Consider the following 6489-nt stretch of genomic DNA (forward strand, 5'->3'; position numbering starts at 1 on the left):
GCCTGGTTCTCAATCCACTGAGCTACCCAGCTGCCCCCAGGAAGAGAGTATTGAGAAGCTCACTGCTCTCCATTTAACCTGGAAACTGTAGGAGCTTCAGTCCAAGGTCCCAGATGTGCACAACAGAAGATGATCCATAGCTGAGCTCAACCTCCAAGACCTACTATTGTGAAAAGCCCTGAAGAAACTTGGAACCTCAGTTTCTTCTATTATAATATAAAAGAGTTGGACTAGATGGTCTCCAAGCTTCTATCTAGCTCAAAATCAATGATCCTATGATCTACAAAATACAAAATAATTTTAAAGCATTATTGAATCCATGGTAGTTTTTTTCATTAGAGGGAGAAACCTGTAATTTCATTGTTAAGGGTGATTGCTTTGGCACCACATATACTAAAATTGGCATGAGACAGAGAAAATTAGCATGACCCTTACACAAAGATGGCATGTAAATCTATGAGGCATTCCATATTTTTTTCTAATGAAAAATTCATCAGGGAACTTCTAGATGAGGAAACTCCCTCTACCGATGTAGATTGGCACCTAATCTGTAATTTATAGTCTTATAAAACTGCCTGGAAAACTGAGAGATGAAGTCACTTATAAAGGACAGAGAGCTACTAGAAATTGGAGGTAGGATATTTGGACTCAGGTCTTCTTGGCTTCAAGACAACGTTGCTATCCAGGATACTAAGCTATCTCTTTCTTTTCCAATATGCATTTTCTTACTTAGTCAATGGATCAAAATTTGAGAATAATTTTCAAATAATAAATCTATATCTAGAAAGTATGTTGAAAGCTATCTAGTCTGATCCCCTCATTTTGCAAATGGGGAAATTGAGACCCAGAGAGTTGAGATAACTTGCCACAGGTTACATAACAGATATGATTTGATCCTAGGTTGCCTGATTCCAAATCCATGACCCTTTCCACTCTATCCTGCTGCCATCTTTGCCTTTTGCCTCAGTGGATTCAGGATAGGTAAACTCCAATATTTGATCTTTCTATCTCCAGCTTCCATTACTCCTGACCACCTAATAATATATGGAAGAATAATAATGGATATGATCATTTCAGGCCCCTTACCACATTCTTCCTGCTATTCTACAGAGCTAGATGGTCTCTGCGGACTCTTCTAATTTGAAGAGTAAGAAGAATCTTGGAATCTTTCTAAGTAGTCTCAGATAAAGAAATATTCTTTATGCTATGGGAAACCAAATATTTAGCATGTGGAGGCCCAAGAATTTTTTTTCATATTAAAATGTCTTGTACTCAAAAAGGCTGGAATTTCTGGGCTCAAGTATCTTCAGGCTCTAAATCTTATTATTTTAGCCCTTAGGTTCTTGATGTACCATCTCTTTCATGAAGCCTTTTCTAATTCATGCTGTAATATATGACGAGAAGGAGTTCATACACACACACACATACTGGGGTACTAGAGAGAGAGGGTGAGAGAACTGAAGAATGAAGAGAGGGAAGAGATTGACCCTCTCCTCTCTTCCTCTTGGGAAAGATAGCACAATTTGTCTTCCAGAAGGACAAAATATGTCTCCTCAGAGATTGGGTTTAGGAGATAGAGGTTAAGGACTGGAGGAGTAAGTCTTAGAGAAATGACCCACTGCCTCCCTTCTTGATCTTAGATGTTGTTGAGAGACAGATAAATTTCCTGCCTCTGGACCCTCTCAATATCCCAACTGCCGCCTTTCCCTTTGAGACTTAGTTAACTCCTTAGCCCTGGTCTTGAACTAGTTCTCCCTTTTGGGGAATGGTATGATTCTCCCCAAATCTTCAGTCTCCTTCTTTGATATCAGCAAGCAGGCAGACCCGATCTAAATGGTGACACTTTATTCTTGAGAACACACAGGGCAGGGAGAGTGATGGTGTTGGGTGAGGAAAGTAGGATTTGGGAATCCCTACAGATTAGCAACTGACCTCTCCCCCCAAACCTGAGGGCTTCAGGCTGTCTGCCTGACCCTCCTTTTGGTCAGCTGTTGAGTTCATCCTTCCCCCTAAACTAATCTGGCTATGAGTTGAAGTTCAGGACAATTTGGGGAAGGAGCTCTCAGTAAATAAATGGCTTTCTATTAAGTCCCAGTCTACTTTTGTCTTCAGCTGAAACCAGAGAGATTTAGGGGTTCGATGGAAAGTAATCAGTGTCCAGAGGGATCCTCTGCCTCAGAAGTCCTTCTTTCAGACTGTCCACTCCAGCAGAGAGTTGACCAGACGTAAGCTGGCAGTTTTGAATTCTCTCAGCTCTTCTATTCCTTCCTGGAATCTTGAGTCTTCTTGCCCTTTCCCTGCTTGGGCTGTTCCTTTGCATTGCTGGATCAGATTTTTCTCTTCTTTTATAACTTCTCTCTTACAATGCCCTTTACACCCCATCCCTACCCCTACCATGCTCTCTCTTTCTTCAAATTCTCTTGTATTATACTAACATTTATACGTGCTGGATCGTTCCTTTCCCTTCACCCCAGGAGGATATAAGGTCTTTTGTGACAAGGACTATTTAGTTAATGCCTTGATAGCCCTAGTTCTTCTGCTATTGTTGTACGACTGTGAGACATAGGACGTAAATGTCACTGAAAAATTGCAAACAAGGACCACCCAAAGGGCAATGGAAAGGTTCACAGTGAGCATGAGCAGACAGCACCATGCCATGAACAAGGAATTACCAAGAGGATTGGAGCAAAAGATGTCAACAAGGAAATGTGAGGGTGAAAAAGAAGACAGGATGGTCACATGACTTGTGTGAAGGATAATTAATGGATAGCAGAGGAGTTCTCCAAGCACCCTGGCAATGTCAAGAGAAATCAAGGATGATCCCCAGCACACTGGGCACATACCTTGTAGTGAACTTCTGGGAGGACATGAACATAAGTTTCTCAGAGTGGGCAGGCATGGATGAATACCAAAATACCACACACAAAAAAATACTAATGAAATCACAGATCCCTTTGATTAATTCCCAATCCTTAGTATGATTTTTTTTTGCAAATAATAAGCATTTAATAAGTGTTTTAAATTAAATTGAATTCCTTCTTTGACTTGGAATGTTTCCTTTTTCATTTAAAGAAGTTTGCTTCCATCTTTACTGTTTCCCTTTTGGACATCCCTCTCCTCTAGCTCCTTTTATCCCTTTGAATAGTAATGAATACAGCTCTCTGCCTACAGTGGGCACTACAGATGTGTCAACTGGCTATCATTTCAGGGAGGAAAAAAAAAACAACCAACATAAATGGATTGGAAGTTGACTCTGCAAAGTTACCAAGGCAACATCAGCTGCCTCTGACTTCATGGAAAGATAAGAGGAGGCATGCAGATCCAACCTGTGGTCTGACTCCTGCAAATGAAAAACAGAAGACTTCCTGGGCTCATTGTACTGACCTGACCCTGCAGCTACTTCCTCCCTGTGGGATGAACACTCTGGGAGTCTCCTGCTGCTAGCTATTAAACTCCTAAGGCCAGCTATCTGGGGAAGATGCTTTCCAGTTACCCCCTGGAAGGTGAAAGCAGTGGATTCCCCCATAGGAAGTTAAAGACCTCTTATGTGAAAGGCCTATTAGCCTTTATTCAAGTTATAGCCTGAGTACTGTCTTAGTAGCCATGAAATATTAAAATAACCAAAAGAAGGCCTTCAGCATGTTGGGTGAAGCCTTTATAAAGGATTTTCTGAAATACACAAAAGAAGACTACAAAGAATGAAAAATGAATAGTGGTCTGCAGTGTGGAGGGAGTAGCCACATGGTGAGATTACAGATCATCAATGCTTTAGAGCTCGTAAAGGGTCAGCAGTGACCCTTAGGCTTATCGGGACCAGGGTAGATAGCTGCCTCGACTTAAATCACTAGTCTAAATGTGTTCCTATGGTATTCAACATCATGATACTTCCAGGAAGTACTGTAACAGCAGATTGTAGTGGAAGGTGTTTGAGACTTAGTGTCATTAAGATCTTTATTCAAATTATGCCTCTGAGGCTTATTAATTATATAATCAAGGGCAAGTCATTTAATCTTTCAGAGGCTCTGTTTTCTCATCAAAATGGGAAAGATAGTATTGGCCACACCTACTTTATAAAATTATTATAAATCAACCAATTAGCATTTAAGTGTCTACTATATTTTAGGTACTGAACTAGATGCTAGGGATACAAATGCAAAAATGAGAGATTTCCTGTCCTCAAGGAGCTTGTATTTTTCTAAAGGAGTGCTCTATCTTTACAAATAAGTAAATATAACAGACACACAAGAAAAATACTAGGAGAATGTTGTGCCAGCTATTAGGAGGATTAGGAAAGTCCTGTTTTAGGAGGTAGCACTTGAACTGAGCCTTGTTTGGCTAAAGGGTAGAGTGGGTAAGGGAGAATAATGTGAAGTTAGTTTAGAAAGATGGGCAGGAGGGGCAGCCAAGTGGCTTACTGGATAGAGCTAGTCCTGGAGATGGGAGGTCCTGGGTTTAAATCTGGTTTCAGATACTTCCTAGTGTGTGACCCTGGGCAAGTCACTTAATCCCAATTTCCCAGTCCTTACTGTTCTTCTGCCTTAGAACTGTTATTTAGTATTCTAAGACAGAAGGTAAGAATTTAAAAAGGGGAAAAAAGAAAAGAAGGAAGGAAATGAGAAAGAAAGAAAAAGAAAGAAAGAAAGAAAGAAAGAAAGCAAGAAAGCAAGAAATCAAGAAATCAAGAAAGAAATCAAAAAGAAAGAAAAAGAAAGGAAAGAAGGAAGGAAGGAAGGAAGGAAGGAAGGAAGGAAGGAAGGAAGGAAGGAAGGAAGGAAGGAAGGAAGGAAGGAAGGAAGGAAGGAAGGAAGGAAGGAAGGAAGGAAGGAAGGAAGGAAGGAAGGAAGGAAAAAAATGGGAAAGAGGGCTTTAGAAGTCAAACAGAAGAGTTCTATTTTATCCTAAGGGCAATAAGGAACCACAGAAGCTTCCTGGGCTGAGAAATTATATTCTCAAACATGCTTTCAGAACATTTATTTGACAGCTAGGAGGATGAAAAGTTGAGGAGGGAAAAAGAATGAATACCAGGAGACTATTGGAATAGTCTAGGTGAAAGGTAAGACCCAAACTAGTGGAAGGTGTATAGGATCTGGAACCAAAAGATTTGGCTTAAACTCTGCCAGTGATGCTGACCCATATGACTTTGAGTAAATCTCTTCACCTGTGTAGACCTCAATGTTTTCATATTTAGAATGAAGGAGTTTGTCCAGCTGTCCTCTGTGGTTTCTTCTAGCTTTAGCTCTGTGTGAAGAGAAGAGGATAGACGCAAGGAATGCTGAGCAGGGAGAAAAGATGAGATCTAGCACTTTCACCTGACTGTATCCATCCCCTCAACCTTATATCTGTTGGACATTGTGGACCACCCCCTTCCTGAATACCTTCTCCTCCCAGTTTTCATGACATTGTTCTATTGTGGTTCTCTTCATACCTCACTGACCATTCCCTCTCTCCGAAAATCCTTACCTTCTGTATTAGAATCAGTAATACATATTGGTTCCAAGGCAGAAAAGTGGTAATGGGGGTTAAGTGACTTGCCCAGGGTCATATAGTTAGGAAGTGTCTAAGGCCAGATTTGAACCCAGGACCTCATGTCTCTGAGTCTGATTTATAATCCACTTAGCCATCTAGTTGCTCCTTGACTATTCCTTCTTAATCTACATTTCAGTATTATCATCCATTGCCCTACTTTGTATGAATGAGTGTGTACTAGGACTCTATCCTTGGCATTCTCTTCTTTTTGTGTGTTCTCTCTCATTGATCTTACCTTCCATGTTTTCAATTAGCAGCTCTACTGGGGACTCCCAACTCTACATAGCCAGCCTTCATCTTTCTCCCCAGTCCCAGTCCTGTATCTCTAACTACTTTCTGGATGGATGCAAAGTAAGCACTGTCCAACAGGATAAAAACTGAGAAAAGACTATCAGATTTAGCAATAAAGAGAATAATGGTGAGAGAAACTCCAAAGAGAAGATCAGTTTTAGTCAGTCAGTAGGGACGGAAGCCAGAGTATAATGGGCTAAGGAATGGATAGGGGACAAGCAAGTGAAGACCGTAAAGCCTAGCTTTAGAAAGGAGGAGCAAGAGAAGGTGAGAGTTTGAGGGGATTGCGGGGTCAGGTCAACATTCTCCAAGCTTGAAGGAGAGCTGGGCATATTTGCAGGCAGGAGGGAAGGTTCCAGTGGATAAGGAGAGGTTGAAATGTAGGGAGGGAGAGAAGATCAAATGGGAACAAATGAGATAATGCAAAATATGTTGCTAAAGTTAAATCACTATATGAAGTCAGTGATTATAATTCCCAGCTTTGACAAGTTGGCTGTTTTAGACATAATGTCTCACAGACTAATTATAGCATCTGGGAGCTGGAAAAGAGCTGGGAGGTCACCTAGTCCAATCCATAACTGAGGAACAGTGCCCTCTACAAGATCCTGAATAAGTGATCAGTCAGAGTCTACCTAAATACTTTCTTAGACTAGAAGAAACCCACCCCCAAAG

At 40.9% G+C, this 6489-nt stretch overlaps 1 non-coding gene across 1 annotated transcript; it reads left to right on the forward strand.

The window, feature by feature from the left end:
* Positions 1-369: 369 nt before the first annotated feature.
* LOC130456610 (U6 spliceosomal RNA) lies at positions 370-476 on the forward strand. The gene has a single exon (XR_008915681.1). It is a non-coding gene; the product is annotated as a U6 spliceosomal RNA (small nuclear RNA).
* The last annotated feature ends 6013 nt before the right edge of the window (positions 477-6489 follow it).

Source organism: Monodelphis domestica, chromosome 1 (genome assembly GCF_027887165.1).
Source record: "Monodelphis domestica isolate mMonDom1 chromosome 1, mMonDom1.pri, whole genome shotgun sequence".
In the NCBI taxonomy this organism is placed as follows: Eukaryota; Metazoa; Chordata; class Mammalia; order Didelphimorphia; family Didelphidae; genus Monodelphis; species Monodelphis domestica.